Source organism: Dipteris shenzhenensis, chromosome 8 (assembly GCF_047967505.1).
Source record: "Dipteris shenzhenensis isolate YYH24624 ecotype China chromosome 8, Dip_SZ_1.0, whole genome shotgun sequence".
NCBI lineage: Eukaryota > Viridiplantae > Streptophyta > Polypodiopsida > Gleicheniales > Dipteridaceae > Dipteris > Dipteris shenzhenensis.
This window is the reverse complement of record NC_141603.1, coordinates 4355167-4369307: the sequence shown is the minus strand read 5'-3', so window position 1 is coordinate 4369307 and position 14141 is coordinate 4355167. Positions and strand designations below refer to the sequence as shown.

The 14141-nt window shown below is 38.9% G+C and overlaps 1 pseudogene; it reads right to left on the bottom strand.

Moving 5' to 3' along the window:
• Positions 1-11374: 11374 nt before the first annotated feature.
• LOC147898999 (pentatricopeptide repeat-containing protein At1g11290, chloroplastic pseudogene) lies at positions 11375-13192 on the bottom strand (annotated as a pseudogene).
• Between the last annotated feature and the right edge of the window lie 949 nt (positions 13193-14141).

Below are 14141 nucleotides of genomic sequence, written 5' to 3'. Positions count from 1 at the left end.
TTCTGTTTATGAGTCCAAGCTAATCTATCTTGGAACCTAATTGACTTGAGGTACATGTCATGAGCACTCTTTTCATCATGTTTCCACATAGGTTCCATCCACCTTAGAGTGCTCCATAGATCCTGAGGCACACATGTTTTCTCAAATACAACCCCCTCCCCCGCCTGACTCCCTTGATTTTCCAAAAGTAGTGCCATTGGAAGAAAACACCATGTTTGGAGGCCCCTATCTCCCAAATGGTGTTGGAATTCAAAAATAATGAATAGTACAACTTTTAACCATCATTTGATTCCCTACAACTTTGGTCATCATCACTTTGTCAAAATCCACCAATCTTGGGCCTCAAATCAGCATGTTTGAATTGGGCACTAAAATTCAAGCAGAAAAAACATTCCAAAGAGCCTTTTTCTTATCTTTGGGCCATTATTCACCCATCCAAGTTATTGAATCATGTAGATTACAAAGTATCAAAGGTGTAGCATGCAAGAAAGTCTACAACTCTCTCATATAGACTTTTCCCAAAATAAATCACCTTCCCATACATATTTGCCTTTCAAAAATGGTCATTGTCAATATTTTGATGACAAATATATCAAAATTATGAACACACAACATGGAAGAAAAACTATAGTGTAGTGAGCTAGGGCTTCACAATGGGTATTCACAAAATGTATACATATTATACTCTACAAGTCTAATGTACAAATTATTCCTAGTTTAACCATATGCCATGTGCATTCCTTTCACCTTTGCATGCATAGGTATTCACAAAATATATGTGCATATTATACTCCAAGATTGATCTACAAGCTAATTCATAGATTATGTATATCCCATGTGCGTCCCTTTCACTTTTGAATGCATTGGTATTCACAAAATATACACCAAGGTTGATCTATTACCAAAAGCAACCAAATTCATTTCTTATCTAATATGTCCTTTTCTAGTTACTTTTTTTACCATCTAGATTAGAACCAATAAGAAAAACGGTCACTCTTAAACATTTAAAGAGACATTTTGTCATTACAAATATGTGTTATCCTTATACAATAATCATGAATACTATATACAGAAGATAACCCTTAACAAAATAACATATGTGTGCCCCTAATTATCTCCTTGTGCCCCTAGGGCGCCAACTCCCTTTAGTAAGAAAACCCATCAAAATCTTCAGTATGAGATGAATTTTAAAGTATGCCATGAGTAGAAATTATTCGAATTAACATGGTTTTGTTATATACTAAAAGAGCTCCAAATATGTCTTTACACCTTGAAATTTGGGTAACACATGAAAAAGTAACATTAATTTGACAGGAGATGGGTTTTCATATTTTAGTGTATTTTTTGTTTTACCCCCCCCCCATCCAAAAGACCCCCCCCCCCCCCCCTTGGGCCTCACATATTATGAAAAATATGTACAAATCTTAAAATCTTGCATATTTTTCAATGTATATACCATATATTTTGTGGGTGGGGGGACATGAAATTTTCATATTTTTCCCTTGTATATTTGAAAATTTTAAAGAAAATCCATGCATATTCTATATGGACCTTGTCGCCCCATACCCATGATTTTGGACGAGGGTAGTAACTTATTACATATTGAGTTGGTGCCCCAGGCTTGTGCCTCCATTGCTAATAGCATGGGTATGCATGCACATGTTCTATGCTAATTATATAATGGATCTTCATGTGCCACTTCTTTTAGATGCTCAAATACTCTTGTGTTATGTAATTATGATGCATACAATGGATGGATATCATTGATCGAGACTTGATGGACATGCTAGCTTTAAACCTTCACAAACTTCCCCCTTCTTCTTTAAAAAGACATTTTACAACTTTTTTCTCACCGTTGTCCTAATTTCTTACTAAACTTTTGCATGCTTGATTGCCACACGATTTACATTTAAAAATGATGCATTGTATTTATTAGATCCAAAGATATGATCTTATTATATTTTAAGATAAATTTTGGGTACATTTGAAGAAGATCTTTAAAACAAGTTATATAATCAACAATATGATATAACAAAGTTTGTTAATGCATAATTATTTATAATATCGCTTCTTATATTTTGCATCATTCAAAGTATTGAATGAAATAGAAATCTAGATATGAGCAATATCCAAGAGTACAACACTTCCAAAGCATTCTAATAAAAAGTTACTTGGGGTAAATCTCCATCAAATCATGTATTAGCAATGTATATGGCGGCTTCCATTCTCCCAATTTCCAACTTCCATTGTATGTAAGGAAGATATACAACTAATCACATGGGATTATGTCTAATTTTTTTGAGATGTGACAATGTCCCTTACACAACCTAATACCTCATGCTTTCTCTCATCCATGCATGAATTGGTATTTTAGCACCATTTAGATTTAACTAAATCTAGATAATAATAATAAATAATACATTCTCAAATAACATATACACAAGAATCCATAGCCGATGTACATAGAGGCTTCTATCTCAAAACCTTACATTTTTTTCACTTGTCATCCACTAGAGAACATCCTCAAAAGTACATAGAGGCTTCTATCTCAAAACCTTACATTTTTTCATGTGTCATCCACCAGAGAACATCCTCCAATGGTCTCCTCACCAAATTTTCATTCATTGTAAATAAATCACGGGGATGACAATTTGAGATCATGAATAATTATTTGCAAATGTAATTTAAATTTCAACTCTCAATACTTTAATACATGAATATTACCATGGACATACATATGTCCTATTAACATCACATTCTAAAATCCAAGCCCCATCATTATTATCCAACACCTACATCTATACCTCATCTACAAGATCCCACAAACAATCTAATACATAATAACTACACTTACCCATGCACAACCTAGTACACTTCATCAATGATTCACATCGTAAGAAAAAATTAGCCTAGCTAACTAAATACAAAAATTATCCTAATAACTACTCTCACCCATGCACAACCTAGTACACTTCATCAATGGTTCACATAGAAAGACAAAGTTAGCCTAGCTAACTAAATCAAAAAATTCTCTCTCTCTCTCTCTCTCTCTCTCTCTCTCTCTCTCTCTCTCTCTCTCTCAATCCCAATATGGCATCTCTCTTAAAACACACAACCCACTGGATATTTGGCACAATAGAGATCTAGATTCAAATGATATGCCTAATTGAGTGTGTGCCATTACATCATTGGGGGATAATTTGTTACTCTAGTTCTGGAGAAAGATGTAAGTATGCCCAAGAAATGGTCTTTGAGACGTATCATTTGAGGTGTCCTCTCATGTCACATTGATGCCAAAGGTAGGTAAAGGGAAGGGATGGGCTGAATGGGAGCTTGTTAAGGAAGAAATTAAGGGCACTCAAGTGGTGGAGAAATTTTTACAGGGTAGGACAAGCAAGATGCAGGCACTCCATTATATATATGGAGTTGTTGGTTCATTGGCACATAGGTGGTTGGGGTTTGAGATTTCAGACAACAAATCCCAAGTGCTTCTTCATGCTAGATGGGAGAAATATGATGATTGGAAAGGGTGGAAGGAGATTGGGGTTAAACACTCCTTTTGTTGTGAGGTTCCCATGGACAAAATCAAACCAAAGATAGTCAAGCTTGCAAAGGCAGGTGTTGTATACCTTTTCTTCACAGGTTGGTTACTCTCCATCAAGAAACTTGAGAAATTTTTGGATTACAAAAGAAACCTAGTTGTTAGTGCCTACAAAGCTCGATTCTTGGGTAAATTTTTTTTTTTAATTGTGGTGTGTGTCAAAATCCCTTAGGAATGAGTTGGTGGTTTGTCTTTCAATTTGTTGGTATTGTCGTTCTTGTTTTCCTCAGAACTCTTCTTTTTTAAGTGATGAATTCTTTTATCATGAGTGTCCATATTGGGTCTCCTTCCAAAATTTACTACTTTAGTTTAGTGACTCATTGGAGTATATAGATTGCGCTTGAGTAAGCTTCTACTCATTGCATCCTTGATGAGAGCCCCACTTGGGATAAATGTGCCTTAAAAGTCTTGTTCACTCTCACAATGTCCATTCTAGTGATCTCCTAGATACATGTTTTGCGTGCAAGGAGAGGGGCACTTTGCAAAGAACTACCCATTAAAAGTCTAAAAAGAAGAGTCAAGTGAGAAGGGTGCCTTGTATGTTGCTAAAAGGTCTCAAGCAACCTTGAAACTTCTACAATGAGCCTATGATAAAGCTTTGGGTCTAAAGAGTGAGCATGTGCTTGCTCCTTCCTTGGTATAGGATAAGGTAGGATTGGCAATGGTATTGGCAAGGAAAGGATGGACAATAGTTCATCTAGAGAAAGGAAAAATGGGTGCTCAAAGTTCTTCAAAGGAAGTTGGTACTGATACTGTGGAGAAACCCTTGGACCCAGGCACCGATGGGAAAGGAGATTCTGCATTGTAGGGAGGAGCAAAATAAAACCCCAACCACCTGCAGAAGCTAGAGGACCTTATTAGCTCTCCCAACATTGCTCAAGCATCTCAACAAGCTCCAAACCAAATGTCATTCATGACAAAGACCTTCCAAAGGCTAACCATTAGAAGAGACTCCATGAAGAGAAATCCTAGAGGAAACCCCTTGCTAAATCTAGTGGTTCAAAGCACATCCTTTGGGTGGAGATAAGGAAAACTATTTCAACTTGTCTTGTGATGTATAAAGGAAGGGTCTAGATAGTTGAGAGATTTCCTCAGGGAAGATTCTCTTATGGAATCTCTGTGTTGTGATAAAGTCTAGAGAAAGGAAAAATGGGTGCTCAAAGTTCTTTAAAGGAAGTTGGTACTAATACTGGGGAGAGACCCTTGGACCCAGGCACCGATGGGGAGGGAGATTTTGCATTGTAGGGAGGAGCAAAAGAACCCCCCAACCACCTACGAAAGCTAGAGGACCTTATTGGCTCTCCCAACTTTGCTCAAGCATCTCGACAAGCTCCAAACCGAACGTGGTTCATGACAAAGAACTTCCAAAGGCTAACCATTAGAAGAGACTCCATGAAGAGAAATCCTAGAGGAAGCCCCTTGCTAACTTTGGTGGTTCAAATCACATCATTTGGGTAGAGATAAGGACTTTTCCTGTGATGTATAAAGATGGTTGAGAGACTACCTCAGTGAAGATTCTCTTGTGGAATCTCTGTGTTTTTGTGATAAGTTTTAAAAAAATGTTTTTGGTGTATAATTAAGGATGCCAAGGTGCAAATCACACTTCTCTAGGAACTTATGTGCCATGAGAATGATTATTTTTTGCATGAGTGTAGGAAGTCGGGCTTTTCTATGCTTCTTAATAGTCCTTCTAAGGGTAACGAGGGCATAGAAAGTTTAGTTGTTAATGTATCATCTTACTATTCATTTTGAGATTTGGTGGGTCATTTAGTTGGGGTGGAGATCTCAATATCAATATTTTATGTTTAAGTTTTTAAGTGTCTAAGCCCGCAATAGCCTGATGAATGATTAGGGAGTTTGTTGAAACCTTCTAAAGGAAAATATTATTGTGGATTACTAGTTGTTGGGAGGGGACTAGAAAATAACAGAGAAGGTTAGTGATAGGACTCATGCTAAGAGAAGTGCCTCATCTAGGAAACCAAGGATTGGGAGGAATTGTCTCCAATAGGATCTATTTGATTGCACAAAGTTGGACTGAGGGTGCCTTTAACATTTCTCTTGAAATAACAAGAAGAGAGGTGAGAGGTTTCAAGCAGGTAGGTTCTATAGTTTGAGGTAATCCTAGTGGATGCATGCCTTAATAGGGGAATTTCATGTTTGATCCTCCAACCATTTTGATCATGCACCGGCCTACCGGTGGTTTTCTCTTCCCATACCTTGTGGGAGATCTTGTGACATCCCTTTTAAGTTTGACAAAATGCCTAAGGTGTTTTGTGACATAATAGCTAAGGCATTCCCAAACGACATGTCAATCACATGCACAAATGTTGATTCATGCCAACACTAGGAGGGTTGCTGGCTATAAGAGGAATTTGGCTATACGGAGGGTTGTTGTTTCTACCTATAGATTGAATCCTTAGTATAGAAGCTTAAGACGAATCTCACACCATCTAATCATGCTCATAGATTCTCTATATAGGGCTTTCAGTATATCCCTAGAGAATCCCTATATCTTCAAAGATTGAGAGTTTGTGCCACCTTCTAATGGGTTGTTTGATGGTAAGAAAAAAATTAAGTTGGTTGATTAGGGCGGTTCAGAGGTTGGGACTGATGTCCTCCACCAATCAGAAGAGGGCCTAGGCACATAATGCAAGAAAAAATCACAAAAAGGAAAAAATTGACCTTGCATTCAATAGGGATATCTTTTTCATTTATTATGTCCGGCATATGTAATTTTTTAGTGCAAAACTTGATGTTTTTGACATTGTTGACATGTTTGAAGCATGGCAAAACCCCCAAAATGGCTTTTGAAATGCTGAGAACAAACACCCAGAGGCTCGAAAAAGGCCAAAAAAGGCCCATAAAGAGATTGTACAATAGAACGCGATTTGGCCAATTGGACACTTTCCATTTCGCCAAATTGCATTCTACTGTACAAGCTTTTTTGGGTCTGTTTTGGTCCTCCAAGTGTCTATTCTTAGTGTTTCAAATGTTTTGGCCATTTTGGCTTGCTTCAAATGCACCGGTGACATCAGAAACATCAAATTTTGCACCATATTTTCGAAGGTTAAGTGGCATGTCTACTTAGAACACCTACCTTGTCAGTTTTCTTTTTTATATAATTTATTTTTAAAGCCAAAATTTTTAGAAATATAGTGATTTCTCTCAGGGCCCCAAAATGAGCTCTAAATTTTCCTAATGTAGGTTTTTTACATCGGACCCTACTGCTACTACTGTAGGCATGGGATTGAGCTCATGACCCCAAGGCTCATATGTGCAAGTTATAATCATTTTAAAAAAGATAATATGATGGCTATATTAAAGGAAAAGGTCAAAAATATGAAAGGGCACTTTGTCCATGGCCTATGTTGATAATAACAAGAGTTACAACTGAAAGAAATAAGTAACTACTTCAATCAGACATTGACTAGCCAATCAATCTTTACCACATATCCCTACACCCATGTCAAAAATAAAGCTTATAAATCTTGTGACAATGTCTGATTTATTTTGTGGAGGAACCATAAACACTAACACATTCTTAACACCCCAAATGGCAAGAAACTTGGCTACCTTTACATATGGTCGTAGTGCAACCATTGTTGCAGTAAACCTTGATGGGTCTCCTGCAAGCAAAATGCTCTACTTGAAGCAAGAGAAGGGCTCTTTTTCTTATAGGATAAGAGGCCCCAAAATGAGCTCTAAATTATCCTACAAGTTGAAAAAGTTTAGGGTAACATGTAGAAAATAGGCATAGAAGGCTTTACAATCTTGATATGTGCAGGAACTATGCTAGTTTTGAATAGCCAAAATAATGATTTTACAATATGAAAGATGGCGTGTAAGGTGAAAGAAATTGCAAGTGTTAGATCATTGTGCCAAGTGAATCACTGACATGGTGAACTCTGACATTACCTATAAAGGTGTTAGATGTATGGGTGTGAAATTGGTAAGATCTAATGGGATTGATGTTGTTAGGAACTGATTGAGAATTTTTGGACAAGGGCTTACTTGGCTTTGTGGAGTTCATTCTCCTCTAAACATGTGCTAGCCTAAAAGCTAGGTTGTATACACATCAAAACTAGAAATAGTAGCAAAATATGTTCTTTCCTTGTACTTTTTATGTGCTAGTTTGAATCCAAGATGCCACCAAACTATCGTGGTCAATGAAGAGGATTCAATCAAGTTCCTTCGTTATAGCAACTTAAAAGTTATGGTAATCAAAAGATTTCCCAAATTTTCACAAAAAAGTTGTCAGGAGAGTTTTGAAAGGGGTGGAGAATTTTGAGGTTTTTGAGAAAGGTATTCTCTCTACACAAAACATCAAGAAGAATGTTGCTGACCACATAAAATTGAGTAAAACGACCATGAGCAAAAGAGGTTTTCATGAGTTAAACAAGATGTTATATCTCTAGAAGGCTGTGATCTTGAACCACTAGATTAAAAAGGGGAAATAAGAAGTTTTCTTGATGATTAAAATCATAATGAATGAGGAGATTTTATAAGCAGAAAAGGTTGGATTTGAGGCTCGTTTTTAGCCCACGTGCACATTATTTACTCACAAAGCTTTATATTTCTTGAATCTAACAAGATTGATATCTCTAGAAGGCAATGATCTCAAACTAATGAGATAAAAGAACCAAACTGAGAAGCTTTGCTTGAGGATGAAAAGCTAGATAATGAGGAGTCTTATAAGAAAAAAAGGTTGGATTTGAGGCTAATCTTTAGCCCACATTCACATTCTCTACTCAAGGAGCTTTGTATTTGCTCATAAATTTTTCATCCTCATAGATGAGCATTCCATCCACTACTTGGTCTTTCTCCAATGCTCTCTTCAAGTCCATTATGTGGTCAAATAGAATCTTGGGTGTGATATGCCTTCATCATAACCCAAGGTGGTGTGTATAAAAGAGTGTTTCTATGAACACTCAACCAGCAACCATCGTCACAGTTTAGATGGCTGATTGAAAACCATTAGCAGGATCAAGATACATAACAAAGCTAAAGAACAAGGAGAAAACAAGCATGTGTGGCATAGCGTGCATAGCGCCCAATGTAGTCATGGAGGTAGTGCCATGTGATGGTCTTTCAAGTTGAGTACAAATTAAATTCATGGTGGGATTATAAAAAGTCAACATCATCATTATATGCCTCATATATTGTACCCTTTGGCATGAAAAAGGAATTAGGCACTTTTGGACGTAAGCTTTTATTTGAACACATCATGGAGTTAAAGAGAACATTGGATTAAGATAAAAATAGTAGAATCAAGAATGAAAACATATTGACTTACATACAACTCTTGGAGTAGATAATGCACATGCATGTCATGAGGCTGGAGATGAGCCTTGAATTCGAACCTTTTGTACTCAAAAGAGCTCCTTGTGCATTGTGCTTTTCATCCTCAAGTAGAAATTCTCATTTTTCCTTTTTTGCCTCATCAATCTAATATTATATTTTAGATCTCTGATTCAACTCAGACAAGTTCCTCTTCTATTCAGTGTGGTTTTACTCCCTATTTTTTGCAACTAAGATTGTCTAGTTGAATTTTTTGTAACAATGGAAGGCTCACATTGTTCTCTCAAATCGTTGTCAGTTCTCTGTATATGCATTCAACAAAAAGTATCTTGAGAGGCAATGTGAATTCTATTGTAGCTTTTAGTGTCAGAACAACGTGCACGTTCAGCAACGCTCCATGAGAAAGTGCATTGTGTCAACTTTGAGACTTCTTGTAGGCACTATTCTATTGGTTCATGATAGATGGATTAGGCATGTTTGCATGTATGTCTCTATCACATCTGACTACTTGTTTAAACCATCTTAGCCTATTAAAAGGCTTCTTTTGTAATGATTCCACTATCCTTGTGGAAACCACCTTGAAGAAGGGATCAAAAAAATTGTTTGTTCGACTTCAAGGAGAGGGAATCTTTTATAAGGTTCCCACCACAAAATGTGGAGGAGTTTGGAGAACTTACTACATGGTGGCAAACTCTCTGTGGCACTATAGAGTTAGTTGGGGGAATCACCAATATAGCCACTTTACTAGTCCAAGCTACAATAGATGGGAGCATAACCATTCGTAAATAAAGAGGGTGTATATGATCATACTAGTGCCCACTAATGAGGCTATTGTACATTTAGCTAGGGTTGGTGAAACAAGGATGGTATAGATCATCTAGAAAATTAAGAGACTATTGATGTCAAAGGTCTAAAGGCACATGTTACTATTGATGTCAAAGGTCTAGAGGCTATTATTGAGAAAATGCAAAGGCAAAGGATGGATCGAAGGACTTGAAAAAGGTGCATATTAAACTCTCCAAGAAAATCCAATTCGTAAGAGAGCTACACTACCCACACCAACAATCAAAGGTGAGTCAACTTTGTGGTGACAAGGGCGGTTAATATATAAGGGCATGACACATACTTGGTGCACGTGCATATAGATATTACTCGATGTACCATGTTTTCAAAGGACAACGATTGGAGCAAAGATTGGATATCAATATCACATTGTGTGAGTTTTACTTGATGTGAGAACTTGAATTTAGAAGTGGAGGGTTGACCCCATGTATGATTCACAATTCCTTTATACTTTAATGAGATTTATTTGAGTTAAGATTGAGATTGAGGTATGCAACTTTGTACGTACACCACCGTCAGGTGATCCCATTCGTTTGTAGATTTTGTCTAGTAACAGATTTACATGATACTCTAGGACTTCTACTCTTACTTTCAACTCTATATTTTATTTGCTTACTCCATCTAATTTGCAAAGGTCCTCTGAATATTTTACAATGTAGTTACAAGAAGGTGCTCTGCCAATTAGTGCAGCACTTACCTCAGATTCAGGGCCGTAGAAGGTGCAAAGGAAAGGTAAGGCTTGAACTTTCAAGGGTTAATAAGCAGCCTTCAGGAATCAGCATATACTAGTTCTGCTGAGCTTGGCAGTACGACTCTAAGCCAATGATCAGATTTCAAAGAAGCCATAATAAGAAGTGCAGCATTGAAAAGTAAGGGGCATAGGTTGGATTGGGCAGTGAAATCACATCACATGTATATGTCAGTTGTATCAGTCCACCTATGACTGGCTAACTTCCAGCAACTATTTTGTATGAAAGTACCCATCATCTCCAAATAAGGCTGCATGCAAAAGCCCTGTAAATTGCAGACCAAAGCTGCATGCACAAACGTAGAGATAGAAATTGGAAGTGCAGGTCTGCATATTCCTCAAAAACTCTCTTTGAAAGACACATGGCATTCACTGGACATCTGCAGCAGTTAGTCCTCACTTGGGCATCCCCTATGGAGCAGCAGCTGGTGCTCAATCTGGCGCCCCTCTAGAGCAGTCAGCTGCTTGCCTGGGCAATCATCGTCCAGCTGAGGCTCAAATTGCAGATATGGGGATATGGGGTGGAAGAACACGCCAAAAACTTGATTGTTGCTGCAGGAACTTTGTTCCAGCTATTAATCACGAAATCTACTCGTTACATGACAAGCACATGAGCAAACTCCATGTTCAAGTGATGGGAGCAATGGATATCCCCAACAACAATCATTCAGTAGGTATCCTTGAAAATCACCTTGGTTGCAGAATGACAATTGAGGCACATCTGAGGATTGTTAGTAACAAGAAGGGGAGCTGCAGGGGATGTGCAATGGCCAGCTTTTGCAAGTAACTGCACAGTTCCTCTTCCCCCAATTCTCAAGCCACACAGTATCAATACAGTGTCCATCTCTGCCCAATCAATTTCTGTAGGTTAGACCAGATACCTTTCAATAATACAAACAGTTTCCAGCCTCCAATTCATAAACACTTCCCTCAACCTCTATCTGGCAGTCACCAGGCTGCTTCTGCAGACCCTTTCCCCTCATTCTGCATACCACATTGGCCATACCATCCTTGACGCCAGCTGTAGCATAAATACTTGACAGCATTACATATGGTGCCACATTTCCAGGTTCCAATTCAAAAAAATGCTTTGCAGAACGTTCTCCTTTTTTGAAATCAGCCTGGTATCTGCAGGCACCAAGCAGAGCCATGTATGTTGCAGCGGCAGGTTGAATGGGCATATTATTGGTCAGGTACTCTGCCTCATCCAACCGTCCTCCCCGTCCAAGAAGGTCAATGATGCAAATGTAATGATAAAAAACAGGTGAGACACCATATTCTTGAACCATCGAAAGGAAAAAGCTATGACCCTCATCAATCAAAGCACCATGGCTACATGCAGTCAGAACACTGAGAAAGGTGGTCTTGTCTGGAATCACCTTCTTGTGCTGCATAAGCTCAAAAATATGAAGAGCCTCTTTACCATGTCCGTGCTGAGCATACACAGCAACCATGACATTCCATGATATAATGTCCCGGTGAGACATTATATCAAAGATCCTTCGCGCATTATCTACACTTCCACACTTGCCATACATATTGGTGAGAGCAGTCCCCACAACGACATCTGACACAAATCCACTTTCCAGGATATGATGATGCACTTCCTTTCCTTTAACTAACGCTGCACATCTAGCGCAAACATCAAGAATAGAGATAAAGGTCACTTTGTTTGGCACTATTTCAGTACATTGCATTTTGGAAAATACTTCAAGAGCGTTCTGGCTCTGACCGTACTGGGAATATGCTGCAATCATGGCATTCCACGAAACCACGTCATGTTCAGGCATTGTGTCAAAGACACTGCAAGCATCGTCTAGGCTGCCACACTTGCCATACATGTTCAGAAGAGCGTTATCGACAAAAGTATTTGTCTCACATCCGCTCTCTAGGATGCGGTCATGTATCCATTTACCTTCAACCAGTGCTGCACAGCTGGCACATGCGTCAAGGGTGCATACGAACGTGACTTGGTCAGCCTTGATGCCCTTTTCCTGCATCAAACAAAAGAGCTGTAGGGCCTCTGGGCCCTGCCCATTTTGTGTGTACGCCGCAACCATAGCAGTCCATGAGATTACATCCCGCTTGGGCAATTTAACAAACGTGTTCCATGCATCTTCCAGGCTGCCACATTTAGCGTACATGTTGATAAGGGCAGTCCCCAAAAAAACATCTGGCTTCAATCCGCTGTCCTGAATGTAGGCGTGTATCCTCTTGCCTTCAGGTAGGGCTACAAGGCTAGCACAGACGGAAAGAATGTGGACAAACGTGATCTTGTTTGGCTTTATTCCTCCTTTCTGCATGTCATCAAACACCTTGAGGGCTTCCCGAGCCTGCCCCCGTTGGGAATACGACTTGATGATATAGTTCCACAGAGAAACATTCCTCTCGTTCATGCTGGAAATAAATGCAAGTGCATCATCCATGGCCCCGCATTTGCAATACATTTGAACAAGTAAAGTCCCTGACAATTCCTTGTCTCCTAGCCCCCTTTTAATAATGCATTCATGGGCGCGCATGCCTTGAAGCAAGGCCTTCTTGTTTCCACACCAACGCAAAATAGACACACAGTTAGCGGAATCTGTCTGAATGTCAGGAGGATCTAGCCAATGCAAGCTCTCCTTTGGTAATCCGTGTCTGTAGAGGCTTCCGGGAGAGCGAGAGCGAGAGCGAGCGAGAGGTCCCTTGCAGATGGCAATCATGTGAAACCTGCGCCCATCGGACTCAGGGGAGGCCTTGTAACTCAGGTTAAGAGATTAAACGAATTAATCCGATTTTTGAGTCACTTTAAACATTGACTTGGATAAAGCTTATAACCAGGGTCCAATGGAGCTTTCTTCTCAAAGACGGAGATCCCCCCCCCCCCAAAAAAAGTGCTCTAAAGGCTACTCCTTAGCTGTATGCACATCTTGAATCAATCAAGTGGCAATGTGGCACAAGATGGTTGAACTTTACTTTGGAGATGGTGCCCGGTGCCTCAACAAGTTTGAACCTTTATGTTGGCTTCACGAGTTTCAAAACTGTCACATCTCTCAACACTAGAGGAAATGCATTAAGGAAAACCCTTGAGAGAATTTTCTTGCATAAGGAAATGGCAAGCAACATTGTTGCACAAGAAAATAGCTTGCAGAGTTGAATGCCGCTCAACATTCCTCATGTAGTGCAATGCGACATAAGACCATTGTTGTGGGTAAAGGTGGCTAAGCAATAGGTAGCTCATTTTTTGATTGCCATGTCAAACAATGACTCAATCGAAGCTCATTTCAAGCATTGATAGGAATATTTGAGATGTTTTTTATGGAAAGCAACAAGGCATGTGTGCAAATGGGAGTTCTAGAGCATGAACATTCTAGATCAAATAGCTAACATCCAATTATGACCACCCCTAAACATTGACGAATAATGGAGGATGCCTCTCCTTTTGAGGAGTTGACAACTCAAATTTGTCAAGGGGACCAAAGACTTTGTGAGAACAACTAACAACTGAGATTCCAAGAGATTTTCAGACATATTAGTTTCGTGACATAGCAAGCCAATGCAATGCCATGAATGCATTTTCATGTTCTAAAGGGTAGCATATTGGATGAGTAAAAATGCGATTCAGTAGACCCATGCCTTTGATAGTAGGCTAAAGCCCATGAAAAGTGGCTC